This window comes from Scyliorhinus torazame, chromosome 24, assembly GCF_047496885.1.
Source record: "Scyliorhinus torazame isolate Kashiwa2021f chromosome 24, sScyTor2.1, whole genome shotgun sequence".
Classification (NCBI taxonomy): Eukaryota; Metazoa; Chordata; class Chondrichthyes; order Carcharhiniformes; family Scyliorhinidae; genus Scyliorhinus; species Scyliorhinus torazame.
This window is the reverse complement of record NC_092730.1, coordinates 49,671,426-49,690,352: the sequence shown is the minus strand read 5'-3', so window position 1 is coordinate 49,690,352 and position 18,927 is coordinate 49,671,426. Positions and strand designations below refer to the sequence as shown.

Here is an 18,927-nt window from a genome sequence, read left to right as displayed (position 1 = left end):
ACATCTGGACCAATGCACACAGACGACCTTCTTCCGTTTTATTGTGCACATTAAATATCCATGAGGTGGTTTGGTGAAGTCAGGTCATATGGCGAGTTGGCCGAGGGGTGATGGCGATGCGCTGCTAATCCATTGTGCTTTCCATCTGCGGGTCTGAATCCATTCTCGTCGATGATCCATTTCCTGCGTCTCCGCGTTGGGCCACTTATTGAGGGTGACCTGATGATTCATTCAGTGTCTCAGGAACTAGGATGGAGTTTAGATTCGGAGTTCAACAGGCCTGAGGAGTGAATCTTCTTGCACCAATCTCTATACCGATATTCCGAATCCTCTGTCTGATAATCGATTTGAATCACGACACCAGCTTTGGGCAGGAGTTGGCACCATGAAAACTTGCGGCTTCAGAAACTCCAAAACAGACGCCAGCTTCATCTGGGGCACTGCTGGCAGATTTTGTCTTTCCAGAACCGGCCGCCCAGCCGTGAAATCAACTTCATCAGATGACCTCATTACACTGTAAGACGGAGGAGCAGAAGTATGCCATTCGGCCAATCGTGTCTGCTCCACCATTCAAAGAGATTATGACTGATCTGATATAATCCTCAAACCCACTTTCCCGCCACATCCCCATAATCCTTGTTTTCTTTACTGATTAAATCTTGAACATATTAACTGACCCATCCTCGACAATCGTATTCGCTTAGAAACGATATTTCCACAGATACACTATCTCCTTAGAGAAGAAATTACTCATCATTCCTGGCTTAACTGGGCGGTCCCTTCCCCTGAGATTAATCCCTCAGGTCCCAGACTCTCCCACATGGAGAATCAAACTCTCAGCATCCCCCCTGTCAACCCCCCTGAAAAGCTATTAAATCAGTGATTTTGAATGCTAGGAATTATTCCCTGTCCCAAAGATTAGGTCAGGCCTCTGGATTCCCAATCCAGTGACATAATCTTTCATCCCTCTGAACAACAGTTGATTCGGCTCATTATTAAACATCTTGGGCCAGTGGGCCGATGAATGGCAGATGGAGTTTAATTTGGATAAATGTGAGGTGATGCATTTTGGTAGGTCAAATCAGTGATTGACCTACTCAGTTACTAGTAGGGAGTTGGGGAGAAATACAGAACCAACAGATCGAGGAGAACAGGTTCACACATCCTTGAAGGTGGTGTCGCAAGTGGAAAGGGTGGGGAAGAAGGCATTCAGCATGCTAGGTTTTAAGGTCAAAATATTGAATACAAGAGTTGTGATGTCTTGTTCAAGTTGTACAATACATGCTGGTAAGACCACAAGGGAAATACTGTGTTCAATTCTGGTCACCCTATTTCCGGAAGGATATTGTTGAACTAGAAAGGGTGCAGAAGTGATTTACAAGGATGCTACCAGGACTTGATGGTGTGAGTGAAAAGTAGAGGCTGGATAGGCAGGGACTTTTTTTTCCTGGAGCGTAGGAGGCTTATGGGTGATGTCATAGAGGTCTATGAAATAATGAAGAGCATAAATAAGGTAATGAGGAGCATCTGGAACGGGCTGCCAGAGACAGGGGCAGAGGCAGTTATCATTTTGTCTTTTAAAAATCAGTTAGACAGTTACATGGGCAGGGTGGGTGTAGATGGATATGGGCCAAATGCGGGCAAGTGGGACTAGCTTAGTGATAGAAACTGGGCGGCATTGACAAGCTGGGACGAAGGGCTGTTTCCATGCTGCCAACATCCAATACTCTTTGACTCTGTCTGTCTTCCTGATGATATTAGAATTTCCTCCACAGAATTGTATTGAACCGATTGATACATAATATTTTATTCTATATTTTATCCAAGTCAAACAGATTCATCAGGGGATAAATAAAATATTAAGATGAAAGCGAATTGAATGAACAATGTTCCAAAAAATTATATTCCAAAAAGAGCCCTGCAACGTTTGGATGGAAAGGTGAAACTTTGAACGGAGGAAGGAAAACTCTGCTGACAGCAAGTTCCACCGGATTTCTATATCAAACGATCGCGGTGGGACTCGAGCCTCCAATCTTCTGATAGCTTCATTAGGTTCACAGAAATCAGATGCCTTAGCCATTAAGCCACGCGACCACCACATGGGACATACGGGCTGATGTTTATCGCATGTGAATAAATACTGTGATTCTCTCTGTTTCCCTAGAAACCAGTACAATGCAGAAGGAGGCCATTCGGCCCATCGACTCTGCATGACCCTCCAATCCTGCACCCCACTCATGCTTTAATTTGGATCTAGACTGGGAAGTTCTGTGCTGTTCCATGTAAAGCAAAAATGAACTTCGAGGATATTTCCAATGCAACTGTTTTTCTTACGCAAACAATTGAATTCGTGAAATTGTGCGTTTCGGGAGCTGGGATTTTCGAGTCTCTCAAGGCTTCTCTCCAAATCCAATGGTCATTTTAAGGTAGATTCAACCGCTCCTCACATAAACACCGGGGCACCGTTCATCGCAGGAATGCAAGAACTTCCTGGAGTGATTCCAGGCCGGTTTTATAATGTTTTGTATGTTTTATAATGTTTAATGAATGACCTATTGAACACAGCTGCGATGATCGAGTGGTTAAGGTGTTGGACTTTCCCCAGTAGGTTCGAGCCATGCTCCCAACGACTGTGACTGAAGAATTAATCGATTTTTAGCAAACGGTTTGACACAAAGTTCGTTGCTTAGCAAATTCTAATCTCCTCAGGAAGAGGGTTAATGGTAATTTGGACATCAGCCCGGCTAGTTCAGTCGGTGGAGCATGGGACTCTTAATCCCAGGGTCGTGGGTTCCAGACCCACGTTGGGCGCTTCCATATTGTAATCTGAGAGTGTTGAGCTGATCGGACTGATTTGATAACAGGAACACAAGGATATGTTCCTGAACTGGGACTCCAGAGGCCTGAACTGATCTTTCGTGACAAGATTTACTTAATCTGGAATTGAAATTTCGTCTCAGTAATGGCGCAGAAAGGTTCTGCTTCAGACGGATCATATTTCCACAACTGGGAACACATTTACACAACAGGGAATGATCTGACACAATCACAGTGAAGATCTGTCACCGGCACAGTCACGGTTCCAAGAGAGAGAACAGTTACACAGCAGAGAGCTCAGTTACACAGCAGGAAAAACATTTAATTGCCTATCTTTGTGGAACAGAAAATCCCTTTTTCCTAAATAACCAGTTTTTCCATTTCAGTACCTTGCTGGTTTGCTCGGCACCTTTTCTGTGTGTCATTGTGTGTGTGTCCTGATAGTCTCTTCCTGCTTTACTGTGTGTCTTTCTCTGTCTGTTACAGCCGTGCTGATGTTCCGTGTTATTGTCCAGCCAAGGTGAGCTTCACAACACGTGGTTCTCGTTTAAGAGTAAAATAGTTATGTGGCTGCCGCAGAACAGCAATTGCGAACACAGTGGGTCTAAAAAGCAGAGTGGCGCAGCGCAGCGTGTTGGGCCCATAACCCAGAGGTCGATGGATCGAAACCATCCTCTGCTATTTATATTCTCAGTCACCCCAAAATTAAACATGACTCTATCATCCTGCGGCACATCCGCCTTTTCTTTTCAGTAGATTAGTATCAAAGTGTTGCATCCAGTGTGAACGGGACATTTTCCCCAGGAATGAAGCAGACAGCATTACATCACTGTGAAGCTCAAAGTAACAAAATAGGGAAGCTCTTCAATTGACTCTCTCTGAGGAAAACAGACAACATCTGCTGTGGTGTGTGAGTATTATTGGTGCCAATATCACATCTCCACTGACTGGAATGAGTTATGTTTTATTAACACAGTCATGTCATTTGGTAAAGATCAAACCGGGAGTTTTTTTAGTGTTTTCAAATCCTTTAACAGCGAGAAGGGGTAAAGTTTATATAATAACTTCCAGGAATACCCCACAGAGGGGCAATAAGCATATATAATAATATCCAATAATAAACTACTATAGAAACCGAGATCACACTTTCGCCACTCGGACGGACGTGAACAATCAAACCAGACTATTTAGAACAAGCGAAGATTCCTGCCTCCAGCTACCTCATTTTCTCCAGCTCTCTTCCTCAGCTCGAAACACACGAAATCACGCAAACGCCTCATCAAATTATTATTGCGATGGCCGGGAATCGCACCCGGATCAACTGCTTGGAAGGCAGCGATGCTCACCAGTATCCCCCCATCACATACCGCCGAAGGTTGAGTCCTTTTGATGCTTTGCATTAGTTTGATAAATTGTTTCGTAAACGATGTCTTACTATGTTTATGTTATTTCACTCCAATTTGAAATGCTCCTGAAAGAAAGTGTCCGTGTCGCACTGCTCCCTGTCAGCCAGGAGATGGCACCAGTCCACAATAAATGTATTTATTTCTGATGTTCTGTGTGTCATTACATAGGACTCTTGCTCTGGCCTGAGACCTTACCTATTCCTTGTGGCCTGATGCTGCCGTTTGCACCCTGGTTAAGTAATCATAGAATGCCTCCAGTGCAGAAGTAGACCATTCAGCCCATCCAGTCTGCACCGACGCACGGAAAGATCACCCCAACACGGCCCAATCATCTCCGAACCGTTTGGATACATCAGGTGTCAGTCTCCTCTGGAGACCAGGGTTCAATCCCACTCCTGACATTGACATTGATTCTCAGCTGCGATAAAATGCCAGATGTCCCGGGTTCAAAAATCCGGGCGAGCCCGGATGGTGTCACTGACTGAAATCGGGAGGAGGTTTGATCTCCCGGGAAGTTATTGCAGCGAATATATCAGTGCAGAACACGTGAAGAAACGGACAGGGTATTTAAAGGTCGTTTGATCATGGTGTGGGATTCTGAATTTCTCCTCAAGTAAAAGCAGACGCACGCTTTTGAATCCGCGCAGCTGGCTGAATACAATGGTTATTTGTACCTGATAAGCCTTTGATTTGATCAATGCGCTTTCGGGGTGAGGTGGCCGAGTGGTTAAGGGGACGGACTGCTAATCCATTGTGCTCTGCATGCGTGGGTTCGAAACCCATCATTGTCGATTTTCCATCCTGCTTTCTCCCAGTGGGGCTCATTTTTCCAAAGTTTCTGCAATCACCGATGTGACAATCCAGTCCAAGTTGTGAGGCAGGATTGCATCGAGTTAGAACATAGAACATAGAACGGTACAGGCCCTTCGGCCCACGATGTTGCACCGAAACGAAAGCCATCTAACCTACACTATGCCATTATCATCCATATGTTTATTCAATAAACATTTAAATGCCCTCAATGTTGGCGAATTCACTACTGTTGCAGGTAGGGCATTCCACGGCCTCACTACTCTTTGCGTAAAGAACCTACCTCTGAACTCTGTCCGATATCTATTACCCCTCAGTTTAAAGCTATGTCCCCTCGTGCAAGCCATTTCCATCCGCGGGAGAAGGCTCTCACTGTCCACCCTATCTAACCCCCTGATCATTTTGTATGCCTCTATTAAGTCTCCTCTTCTCTCCAACGAAAACAACATCAAGTCCATCAGCCTTTCCTCATAATATTTTCCCTCCATACCAGGCAACATCCTGGTAAATCTCCTCTGCGCCCGCTCCAAAGCCTCCACGTCCTTCCTATAATGCGGTGACCAGAACTGTACGCAATACTCCAAATGCGGCCGAACCAGAGTTCTGTACAGCTGCAACATGACCTCCCGACTCCGGAACTCAATCCCTCTACCAATAAAGGCCAACACTCCATAGGCCTTCTTCACAACCCTATCAACCTGGGTGGCAACTTTCAGGGATCTATGTACATGGACACCTAGATCCCTCTGCTCATCCACACTTTCAAGAACTTTACCATTAGCCAAATATTCCGCATTCCTGTGATTCCTGCCAAAGTGAATCACCTCACACTTCTCTACATTAAACTCCATTTGCCACCTTTCAGCCCAGCTCTGCAGCTTATCTATATCCCTCTGTAACCTGCTACATCCTTCCACACTATCGACAACACCACCGACTTTAGTATCGTCTGCAAATTTACTCACCCACCCTTCTGCGCCTTCCTCTAGGTCATTGATAAAAATGACAAACAGCAACGGCCCAAGAACAGATCCTTGTGGTACTCCACTTGTAACTGAACTCCATTCTGAACATTTCCCATCAACCACCACCCTCTGTCTTCTTTCAGCTAGCCAATTTCTGATCCACATCTCTAAATCACCCTCAATCCCCAGCCTCCGTATTTTCTGCAATAGCCTACCGTGGGGAACCTTATCAAACGCTTTGCTGAAATCCATATACACCAACATCAACTGCTCTACCCTCGTCTACCTGTTCAGTCACCTTCTCAAAGAACTCAATAAGGTTTGTGAGGCATGACCTACCCTTCACAAAGCCATGCTGACTATCCCTGATCATATTATTCCTATCTAGATGATTATAAATCTTGTCTCTTATAATCCCCTCCAAGACTTTACCCACTACAGACGTGAGGCTCACCGGTCTATAGTTGCCGGGGTTGTCTCTGCTCCCCTTTTTGAACAAAGGGACCACATTTGCTGTCCTCCAGTCCTCTGGCACTATTCCTGTAGCAAATGCTGGAATGGGTATTAAGGGCGCTGGTTACATCACTGCTAGAGTTTTCCATATCACTTGACATGTGCGACATGATTGACAAAATTTAACTACATCTTTATGTAGTCCAGGCCAATAAAAATGTTCCTGGATTTTAGCTTGAGTTTTCCCTTTTCCCAAATGACCTCCCACTGGTACCTCATGTGCAACTCGCAACACCTCTTTTGTATACCCTACCGGCAATACTACTTGATGAACTTCTGCCCACTTTTCTTCCGCCTGCATATGTACACGTCTCCATTTTCTCATTAGGACATCATTTTTACGGGAATAACACTCTGGTATACTCTCAGATTCCTCTTCCGTTTATGCTTTCTGATATATCCGTTTCATTTCGACATCTTTCCGTTGTAACTCCGCCAATTTTCCTGAACTAAAAATATCCGCCCCATCCTCCACCTGTTCTTGTTCTTTTTCAACCATCTGATCAAAAATCGTTTCGGATAATTGCACTTCAACTTCATCTTCACTCTTTGATTTCTCATCTTGTCTTAGCCTGTGACTTTGCGACCTTGTTACTACACAATCCGGAAAAATCCCAGGATCTTCGTCCTTCAACACTTCAGTTGTCTGATTTTCCACTGGTTTATCAACCACGGTAGGCATCACTCCCATCTGCGATGCAGCTATACATTACCCAAGATAAACTGTATTCCTGGACAAGATAGTTTATCTATTACTCCGACTAGCACTTCCCTTCATTGGACTTTCCAACCTTACCTTATATAATGGAACGCTACTCCTCTCACACTGAATTCCACATATCACCACCTTTTCTGGCAACATTCTTCCCAAACTACATAATTCCTTATCTCTTACAATTAAAGATTGACTAGCTACTGTATCTCTTAAAATTGTGACTTATTTACCTGCTCCTCCTGATACACAGGAGTAAACTTTACCCAGACAACTAAATTCTTTAAATACATCTGGCACCTTCTTAACAATTACTTCCTTAACAGGCTGTACAATTGTTTGCACCTCCTTCACTTCCCTTGGGCTTTCCTTTACCACTCTAACAAACCCCACCGTCTTATCCTGTTTTACCACATCAACCTTCTCAGTGCTTTTCTTCAACCATCAACACTGTGACTTTACATGGCCTAGTTTATCACAGTGAAAACATTTGAAACTTTTCAGTTCTTTTCCAACTTCCTGGATGTCTTTTTAATCTGAGGTACTCTCTCTTTAGTGTCTGCCATCAGATCACCTTTACCTTTACCACTTGAGTATTTCTCATGTCCCCAGTTTCTATCCCTCACCGGCTGAAACTGATGTCGGAAACCAATCTTTGATTTATGAACAAATTCATAATCATCTGCCGTTTCCGCTGCTAATCTCGCAGTTTTCACCCCCTGTTCTTCCACATGAGTTCTCACTACATCAGGAATTGAATTTTTAAACTCCTTCAAACGTATTATTTCTCTGAGAGCTTCATACGTTTGATCTATTTTCAAAGCCCTTATACACCTATCAAAATTACTCTGTTTCAGCCTTTCAAACTCCATGTATGTTTGACCAAATTCTGTCCTTAAATTTCTAAACATTTGTCTGGAAGCTTCCGGCACTAGCTCATATGCACTCAAGATGGGTTTCTTCATCTCCTCATACGTTCCAGATACCTCCTCCGGGAGTGATGTAAACACTTCACTCGCTCTACCTACCAGCTTTGTTTGAATCAGTAACACCCACATGTCCTGTGGCCATTTCATTTGTTTCGCTACCTTCGCAAATGAAATGAAAAAGGCTTCCACTTCCTTCTCGTCAACGGTTGGTAATGCTTGGACATATTTAAATAGATTCCCACCAAGCCTTCGACTATGACGCTCTTTCTCACTATCCTCATCGCTATCATCCAACTGTACGTTTCCCTTCACATCTGCCAATTTTTACAGATTGTCAAGTTTCATGGCCATTTTCTGAAGTTCAAACTCCCTATCTTTATCTTTTTCCCTGATCTGTATTTCCCTTTCCTTTTCTTTTTGTTCTGCTAGGGCTATTCTTGCTTTTCTTCTTTCTTCTCGCTCCCTTTCTTTTTCCTTTCACTCTCTTTCTCTTCCTTTTTCCTCTCTCTCACTCTCGTATTCAAGCCGCTTTAATTCGTTCTCATGTTCCATTTGTTTCATTAGCAACTGAATATTTGCCATTTCCAATGAGTCAAACTCTATCTCAGGCAACTTTAAATGCTTAACCACCGTCATAACTACCTCATCTTTTCGCATTTTGTCAGGTAATGTTAACTGCAATGTTCTTGCCAAATCTAACAGTCTGCTTTTCGTTTCTGTCCGTAAAGTAGTACGTGTGACATTCTCCACATCCAAAAACTTCTGCGCCTCTGAAAGAGCCATGGTTCACAACACTCTCCCCACTTAAACTAAAATACCACAGCGGAAAAGCAACAATCCTTCACTGTCTTAAAGTTCACAAAAGCCAATCCAATAGATAGACTATTATCGCGGACGGGCCCCCAATTGTTATGGGCGAGGCGTTTTCAGAACACCAAGATGTATCATGAAGTTCAACCAATCTCTCCCTTTAATGGATTTGTTGCTTTTCCTAGCACATGGCTTTTTCCCTAGGTGTGGGATTACAATTATGGACACGTGGGTTTTTAAACACAAAACACCGTTTATTCCATGAACTCAACTTAACATCTTAAATAAACATTCGATCTCTTAACACCCCTTACTTAAAAGATAACTCAGAAAATATTGCAACAGTAACTAAATACTTAAAATGTTCCTTCAAACTTCCAAGCGACGTAATGCCTTTGAACAGAATCACATCAGGTTAAAGGGTTTACAATTATGAATTTAAATCACCCAAATGATCCAGAGATGGTATTTTATGTCAGAGATCCAGTTCCCGTCAAACACAGACACTCCCAAGCTCTTTTCAAACTTGCAGCTCTCTGGAAACACACACACACACACAAGCTTGAATGCAATAACTTCCTGGAGTGATTCCAGGCTGGTTTTAGAATATATTCTATCGACCAAGTTACTAATGAATGACATAGTGGACACCGCTGCGATGGCCGAGTGCTTAAGGCGTTGGACTTGAAATCTAGTGGGGTTTCCCCGCGCAGGTTCGAATCCTGCTCACAGCGATTGAGTTTCGAAACGTTTGTTCGACTCCCCGCACAAGCTGCTGAATCGGAATGTTTGTAAATGAACGGTTTGAACCTATATCGAGTTCAGTCAGATATTTAACATTTTTTGGAGGAAACTGAGCGAAATATAAAGAAACTCGCACTGAAATCAACAAAGGGGTGTTAAGGGGCAGGACGGTAGCCTTGTGGATAGCACAATTGTTTCACAGCTCCAGGGTCCCAGGTTCGATTCCAGCTTGGGTCACTGTCTGTGCGGAGTCTGCACATCCTCCCCGTGTGTGCGTGGGTTTCCTCCGGGTGCTCCGGTTTCCTCCCACAGTCCAAAGATGTGCAGGTTAGGTGGATTGGCCATGATAAATTGCCCTTAGTGTCCAAATTTGCCCTTAGTGTTGGGTGGGGTTACTGGGTTATGGGGATAGGGTGGCGGTGTTGACTTTGGGTAGGGTGCTCTCTCCAAGAGCCGGTGCAGACTCGATGGGCCGAATGGCCTCCTTCTGCACTGTAAATTCTATGATTCTATGAATCAATAAATAATAACGTTTCCTGCAACGTTTGGAAGGAGAAGCAGGAACGGCAGCGAATGGAAACGTGGTTTGCTTTCATTCAGGTGAACGGATTTCTGTGTAAAAAGACCGTGCCAGAAATGGAACATATTTGAAAAATATTTTCTTGTTCTCTTTCCTTTGTCTCCATATCTGTTTCTTTGTTTCTTTTTCTCTCCTCACTCCTTTTTGTGTGCTTCTCCGGGGACTGATTGGATACACAGTGAAACTCAGCCCCATCTCACCCCAACTCTTTTGGACGAATACGTCCTGGTGATGGACGGTCCTGAATCATTGGAAGAATCGACAAACTATTCCATTCTTGTCCTTGTGAGAAGTTCCATTCCTGGTTGTGAGGTGGTTCTGAGATAAAGGCATCGAGAGAGAATGAGGTGACTGCAGTCTGACTCTTACTCTGAAAACCAGTTAGTGCGCCCTTGTAGAAAGTGGATGTGTCTGAGAACAGGAGGAAAGCAGATCATGGGCCTGTGATTGATTTTATTGAGCCGGACCTTGAAAAGTGAAGCAAACTTCTAACCAGTCGGTGCCTGTGTGAGAACTGCTAAGGAATTACGGCTGATATTGAAACGGTTCATCTTTAATTAGTTTCAGCAAATCGATTCTTTCAGAGGTGTTGGTGTATTGTTTTCAGAGACACTGTGATAGTTTCTTAAAATATGATTTGTGCTTGTTTTTGTTTTGTTCAGTAATTTGGGGAATCTATTTGGAGCGGGTGCAGTTGGTCAATATCTGTGCCCCTTGCTTGGCAGCTCCCCGCGAAGCAGCAGCTCCATTCCTATCGAGATCTGTGGGCACAAACAGGAGGCCCAAACTATGGAGCACTGCTGCCATCTCCTGGCTGAAAGCAAGTTGTGCAACAAGTTGACGATGTATTCGTGATACGTTTCAGTTGGAGCAAAATAACATTAACATGGTTAAATATTATCATTGTAGTAATCACATTTAAATCCCCAGATATCTGATTTCTGACTGAGCGACCCAGCTCATCCCGATCTATCGGAAAATGAAAGATTCCCATTACAGCCATATTGGTTACAAGAATATCCAAACTCTGATTTAATACATTCCCCCGCTTCATTGTTTGTGTATTCGTTCTATTAATACAGAGGGGTTGACATTGCCCGGGGACAGGTGGTGGTATAGTGGTGACTGTCCCAGCATTTGACCCAGCTTCAGTTCCTGGCCATCACAGTGGTGAATTATTTAATTAAATATCGCAGGTCAGGACAGAAAAGGATGGGACACTCCTCAAATAAAATTCACCAATTGTTCTCATCACCCATGGGTTTCTTATCTAACAACCAGCATCAATTTTTTTTGCGTGGAAACGTGGTTTAAATAAACAACAATCTTCAACATTAATAACTAAGTTCTCGTTCTGAAACAATAGTAAATAGGTGTGTTAAACGGGCCAGAAATACGAGCCACGCGAAGTTCCGTTTACAGAATGAGCTTAAAACACTCCTAGTGGCTGAATAAATTAATCACTAAGTAAGTTACATAATTAATACCAGTAAAATGCTATTACTGAAACAGGATGAAAAGGGCAGCATCTGGACACAAGGACAAGGTAAGGTCTCAGATCAGAGTAAGAGTCCTATGTAATGACACACAGAACATCAGAAATAAATTGCATAAATACATTTATTGTGGACTGGTGCAATCTCCTGGCTGATCGGGAGCCGTGTGAGACGGACACTTTCATTCAGGGGCGTTTCAAATTGGAGTGAAATGTACACAAACAACATGAATTTATTTCTGCTCACTGTGCCCAGTTATAGTGATCTGTCTTAAACAGCAGGAGCTGGACCCGCAGTCTTCACCTTGCTTGAAAAGAATTTAGAGTACCCAATTCATTTTTCCCAATTAAGGGGCAATTTAGCGTGGCCAATTCACCTAGCTTGCACATCTTTGGATTCTGGGGGCGAAACTCACGCAAACACGGGAGGAGGTGCAAACTTCACACGGACAGTAACCCAGAGCCGGTATCGAATCTGGGACCTCGGAGACGTGAGGCAGCAGTGCTAACCACTGTGCCGCCATGCCGCCCTCGCAGTCTTCACCTTCACGGTGAGTCTGAATTTCAGTTTGGGGGTTTCCGAGAGAGCGGATGATATTGTGGAAACTGAAGTCACTTTTCCTGTGAATGGTGCCGGTTAAAGAGCCCTGGCCGGCCTGAGAGTCCCCGAGGCAGGGGTCAGTGGGAGCCTGGAGACGAGGCAGAACCCAGAGAAAGGGAAATAGATTAGAGATAGAGGGCGGATAGGAAAAGCGAGGATTAGTGAGAGGGGGGAAAAGAGGTGAGTGACACAATGGGTGATATTGTGACAGGAACAGTTGGAGGGAGCTGGAGGTGGGGAGGCAGCTGGAGGCAGGATTCCCCTTTATTTATCCTGATCATTACCACTTCAAATAATTCGAACAGATTGTCATGCATAATGTGCCCTTCTTGAAGCCATGCTGAATCTGTTTCATTATGTTATATATTGCTACATGTTCTGCTATTATATCCTTTAGAATGTACTCTAACAGTTTCCACATGACAGATATTATGCTAACTAGCATTTAGTTATCTGTTTCTGTCTCCCTCCCTTTTCGAATAAGGGTGTTATGTTGGCAGTTTTCCATAAAGAACAGTACAGCACAGGAACAGGCTCTCCGGCACTACCAGCCTGCGCTCATTATGATGCCTGTCTGAAGTAAACACGCTGCGATTTTCCAGAATTTAAGGATTCATGGAAGATTTTCACCAGTGCATCCTTTGCATCGATGAGAAGTTGGTAAGAAGGTTCTGAATGTGCAGCCTGGTTTGCAATATTGGAAATACATCTTCCGGAAGCACACTCTTCACCACTGATACCACTCCAGTCAATCTCCACTGCACAATCTCCTCGGTCTTGGCGGTTTTCCGAAGGGTTTGTTTGAATCCTCGCAAGGATCTAACAATCCACAGGAATGCCATATGACTCCAATTCTTTGAATCCCATCTATCAGAGCAATTTTGATAAAAGGAGGTAATCACACCTTATAGACAACGACATGCTTCCTTCAATGTAAATCTCCTTAATGACATCAGATACAATTGGCCTGAAATCTCTATTGAATAAATAAACATCAAATTCTGCAGTCAGTCCATGAACAACCCGCGCCTTCATTCCACTTATTTTTACTTTCATTTCCCTAATCCCACTTCTTTATCACAAAGGTTTCTTTAAACTCCCTTCAATAAAAGTGCTCATGTTCCTCATCGACCATTCGTAATTGTTTTCTTTTGTATAAAACTTACGTCAAAGAGGAATGAGAAAGACTGGCTGTAGGTAACGGTGACATGTCATGTGGACCAGATGTGATGCAGCTGAGGATGCCGAGTGATGTAATAGTGGACATTGTGAAGTTACTGGCCAGAAACTTCCGAATTCTATTTGCGTTTTTAATGGACAGCTACAATCCACTTGTTTATTCTAGGACACAACAATGAATAAAGTGAATCAGTGCTGAACAGTTTCTATCATCCCAATCCTCCAGCTTGTTCTTATTGACAAACCGGTCCTGGATTGAAGTTTTTTGCTTTAGGAATGAGACCACCACCTCCTGGGAATACAGCAGCCATTCCTCGAGGACCTGAGCTGTAAACGTGAAATTCAGTGAAAGGATTTCACCCTCCGCACGGAATCTGATCACCACCTCAACCCCAACATTCAGCTTGGGTGGGCAGGCAAGACAATTTCCTTCCCCCAGCCCCCCACACAGACTGGGTAATATCCCAAACTCGTATCCTGCTCTTATCACAATGCTCCACAACATCGCTCTCTTCCCAAATCTCCAGGAATCTCACCCCAAATCCTCAAACCTTTTATTCTGTATTCAACTAACATTTTGTCCCCTGACTAAGTTCATCCTGGGAAGAGAGGTTTCGTATTCCGAGTTCCTCTGCAGATATCCGGTTTTTGTTTAATGACCAAAAGAGGCCTAAAACCTGAAAGAAAGCCTCTCTCACAGCCCTGTGAGCATGTCTCAAAGAGACGGTGCAGTCAATACCTGCAGAGTAGATAACAATGGAGAGAACTGTGAGGAATTTCACAGAGCAGAGTCGCAGGTGGACTGGGTGGTGAAGAAGCCATTCAGCATGCTCGGTTTTATTGGTCAGGATATTGAGTATCGGAGTCGGGACGTCTTATTGAAGTTGTACAATACATTGGTAAGAGCACACATGAAATACTATGTTCAGTTCTAGTCACCCTATTATGGGAAGTATATTGGTAAACTAGAAAGAGTGCCGAAGAGATTTACGAGGATGCTACCAGGACTTGGTCCTCTGGGTTATAAGGAGAGACTGGACAGGCTTGGATTTTTTCCCTGGAGCGTCGGAGGCTTCGAGGTGAACTGATAGAGGTCTATAAAATAATGAGGAGCATAGATCAGGCAGATAGTCAACATATGTTCCCAAAGGTAGAGGAGCCTAAAGGGCATAGGTTTAAGGTGAGAGGGGAGAGATGCAAAAGAGACCAGAGAGGATTTGCTTTCACGCGGAGGGTGGTGAGCATCCGAAATGGGCTGCCAGAGGCAGTGTAGAATCGGTACAATGTTTTCCTTTAAAATACAGTGAGCTATTTACATAGAACATAGAACATACAGCACAGAACAGGCCCTTCGGCCCACGATGTTGTGCCGAACCTTTGTCCTAGATTAATCATAGATTATCATTGAATTTACAGTGCAGAAGGAGGCCATTCGGTACTTTGAGTCTGCACCGGCTCCTGGAAAGAGAACCCTACCCAAACTCAACACCTCCACCCAACACCAAGGGCAATTTTGGACATTAAGGGCTATTTATCATTGGCCAATTCACCTAACCTGCACATCTTTGGACTGTGGGAGGAAACCGGAGCACCCGGAGGAAACCCACGCAGACACGGGGAGGACGTGCAGACTCCGCACAGACAGTGAACCAAGCCGGAATCGAACCTGGGACCCTGGAGCTCTGAAGCAATTGTGCTATCCACAATGCTACCGTGCTGCCCTTAAGAACAAATAAATCTACACTATATAATTTTACCGTAATCCATGTACCTATCCAATAGCTACTTGAAGGTCCCTAATGTTTCCGACTCAACTACTTCCACAGGCAGTGATTCCATGCCCCAACTACTCTCTGGGTAAAGAACCTACCTCTGATATCCCTCCTATATCTTCCACCTTTCACCTTAAATTTATGTCCCCTTGTAATGGTTTGTTCCACCCGGGGAAAATGTCTCTGACTGTCTACTCTATGTGTTCCCCTGATCATCCTATAAACCTCTATCAAGTCGCCCCTCATTCTTCTCCGTTCTAATGAGAAAAGGGCTAGCACCCTCAACCTTTCCTCGTAAGACCTACTCCCCATTCCAGGCAACATCCTGGTAAATCTTCTTTGCACCTTTTCCAAAGCTTCCACATCCTTCCTAAAATGAGGCGACCAGAACTGTACACAGTACTCCAAATGTGGCCTTACCAAAGCTTTGTACAGCTGCATCATCACCTCACGGCTCTTAAATTCAATCCCTCTGTTAATGAACGCGAGCACACCATAGGCCTTCTTCACAGCTCTATCCACTTGAGTGGCAACTTTCAAAGATGTATGAACATAGACCCCAAGATCTCTCTGCTCCTCCACATTGCCAAGAACTCTACCGTTAACCCTGTATTCCGCATTCATATTTGTCCTTCCAAAATGGACAATCTCACACTTTTCAGGGCTAAACTCCATCTGCCACTTCTCAGCCCAGCTCTGCATCCTATCTATGTCTCTTTGCAGCCGACAACAGCCCTCCTCACTATCCACAACTCCACCAATCTTCGTATCGTCTGCAAATTTACTGACCCACCCTTCAACTCCCTCATCCAAGTCATTAATGAAAATCACAAACAGCAGAGGACCCAGCGGTACGCCACTGGTAACTGGGATCCAGGCTGAATATTTGCCATCCACCAGCACTCTCTGACTTCTATCAGTTAGCCAGTTCGTTATCTAACTGGCCAAATTTCCCACTATCCCATGCCTCCTTACTTTCTGCATAAGCCTGCCATGGGGAACCTTATCAAATGCTAATTTGATCAAATCAAATTTACCTGGGCAGGGTGAATATAGAGGGACATGGATCAAATGTGGGCAAGTGGGACTAACTTGGTGATAGAAACTGGGCAACATGGACAAGCTGGGCCGAAGGACCTGTTTCCATGCTGTAAACATCTATGACTCTGTGACTTTATGGAGGAAGTTTTCAATCACACAGATCAGGTCAAACGCAGTGACACCCTGCTGGGATTGATCTAAGCTACAGAGTGTGAGGATGTTTAGCTGAACAAACCGGAATGCTTGAAATATTTTACGAATCTGTGGTATCACTGACAAGAGAAACAGTTAACATTTCAGATCCTGACCCTTCATTGGAACGACCTGATCCTCTCTCCACAGAAGCTGCCGGATCAGCTGAATATTTGCAGCATTTTCTGTCTTTGTCTCGGGTTTGCGGCATCCGCAGTATTTTGCTGCTGGGCCAAAGGACAATGAGTTGTCTTTCCAGCTCTGAGGGTTATTGAAGGTCTCTCTGGCTGTGGGTGTCGCTGATTATCCATCTCTGGGATCTGTATTATTCAATAAGACTGCCGTTTGTGGAGGGTTTCTGAAATCCAGTCAGGGAGCTGGAGTTAAAATACACGGAGCCCTTACTCAATCTAAATGTAGGGCAGAACAGTCTCGAGGTGCTCAACGACCAGCCCAGTTTGTTTTTTTCCTGTGAATACAACAGGATATAAACAGAGACAGCTGCAAACGCATGTTGCATTTCATTCATAAAGTCATCGAATCAGACAGCAGAGAAATGGCCCTTCAGCGCATCGCATCTGTGCCGGTCAGAAACAACCACCGAACCATTCTCATCCCATTTCCCAGCACTTGGATCATCGCCTCGTGTACCCTGGGATCGCAAATGCCCATCTAAACACATCTTAGATATTATGAGGGGCTCTGCTCCACCAACCTTTCAGGCAGCGAGTTCCAAACTCCCGCCTCCCCCCAGGGAAAGAGGTTTTCCAATAAACGGTTTCACAAAAAAAGCCTCTGCAGTCAGGAGCTGAAAAGGGAGAGATGACCCCTCTGTCATCTTGTACTCTGTGCCGCTATTAATAAAGTCATGACACTGTTTGCTTTATAAACGTCTCTTAGAGCCTGCCGTGTCACCTTCAATGATTTGGACACATGTCCCGCTGTTCTGCACTCTTTTTTGTAAATAGACACTTTATTTTATATTGTCTACTTCTGTTCTTCCTACAAAAATAAATCGCCTCATTCCTTGTCTGCTCCATGTCCTCCCTTTGCACCAACCTGGCTGTGTCCTTTCGGAGTTTTACTAGAATTTCTGTAGCGCTTTTCACAACCACAGGGCGGCCCAAAACATTACCAGACAATGAAGTAGTTTTGAAATGTCGTCACTGTGCGAATTACTGAACTTTTGAACTGCCTGTTGGACAACTACAGAAATCCTCATATGGGGATGTGAAAGCGCTGCAGTTGTGGCTCTGTGGCGCAACGGATAGCGCGTTGGACTTCTAGTTGATGTCGTGATGAGACATTCAAAGGTTGTGGGTTCGAGTCCCACCAGAGTCGGTTTTTAGGCAAGGTTTGAATAAATCAGCAACAGGTTTATCAATGTCTCCAGGTAAGTGAAACTGCCGACCCGAACTTCCTTCTGAAAGGCCACTCCAGCCACTCTCCCCTTTCCCATCAGAGCAACGTCACAGAAGAAAACCCATTCTGGACTCAAATAAAATCTTTGAAAGCTGCTGACCAGAGTCAGTCTGTTCCCTCCTCAGACAGATTGCAAACTGGGCAGATATATCAGCGGGCAGTTTGTTCCTCACAGGCAGCTCCAAACAAGGATGATGTGAATCGACACCACTGAATGCAAACACCAACACGTTTATCACAGCTGTGATGAACAGCTCATGTTGCAGCTTCAGATCAGACAGTGGAGGATTATCACAGGCGCTCTGTCAGACTGCATGTTCCTTCAGACAGGTTTCCGACTGGACACGTGGAATGAGCGGCCGTGTGAACATTAGTGGTTCAGGGGAGATTTCTCACTGGAGTTCCGGTTCCATTCCCAGACCTTTCTCTTTCCTTGTCCTCTTGTCATTTGCACTTTTCATTGTTCCATCAATGGCGGCCGCGTCTTCAGCTGTCTGAGCCTTGAGCTCTACAATTCATTCTAGAAAAATCTCCAGCTGTCTCTCCGCCGTCCAAGTGCAAAATGAATGAATGCAATTAGAAGCAACAAAAAAAAGGGACGGGCAAGAAACACACCAAACAAAGCATAATCTAAAATTACTGAGCTCGATGTTGAGGACGGAGTTCTGTGGGTGGCTACTTAAATGTTGAGGTGGTTTTACTCGAGTTCCCGTTAATCTCCATTGGAACACGGATGACCAACGACAGAAAGGTCAGAGTGGGAGAGGTGGAGAATTGAAATGACAAGTGGCAGGAAACTCAGAGTCAGGATTGTGGATTGAACAGAGATTTATCAAAGCGGTCACAGTCTGTTATCTGACCTGTTGAAGTAGATGAGACCAAATTGTGGCAGCAAATACCGATGGGGGCGAATGGCCTCCTTCTGCACTGTAAATTCTA

At 44.4% G+C, this 18,927-nt stretch overlaps 3 non-coding genes across 3 annotated transcripts; all 3 read left to right on the top strand.

Annotated features, from left to right (window-relative positions):
• The first annotated feature begins 2,738 nt into the window (after positions 1-2,738).
• Positions 2,739-2,811, top strand: trnak-cuu (transfer RNA lysine (anticodon CUU)). The gene has a single exon. It is a non-coding gene; the product is annotated as a tRNA-Lys (tRNA).
• Positions 2,812-9,614: 6,803 nt separating this feature from the next.
• trnas-uga (transfer RNA serine (anticodon UGA)) lies at positions 9,615-9,696 on the top strand. The gene has a single exon. It is a non-coding gene; the product is annotated as a tRNA-Ser (tRNA).
• Positions 9,697-17,815: 8,119 nt separating this feature from the next.
• On the top strand, positions 17,816-17,907 carry trnar-ucu (transfer RNA arginine (anticodon UCU)). Its single transcript is given in 2 exon segments — positions 17,816-17,852; positions 17,872-17,907. It is a non-coding gene; the product is annotated as a tRNA-Arg (tRNA).
• The last annotated feature ends 1,020 nt before the right edge of the window (positions 17,908-18,927 follow it).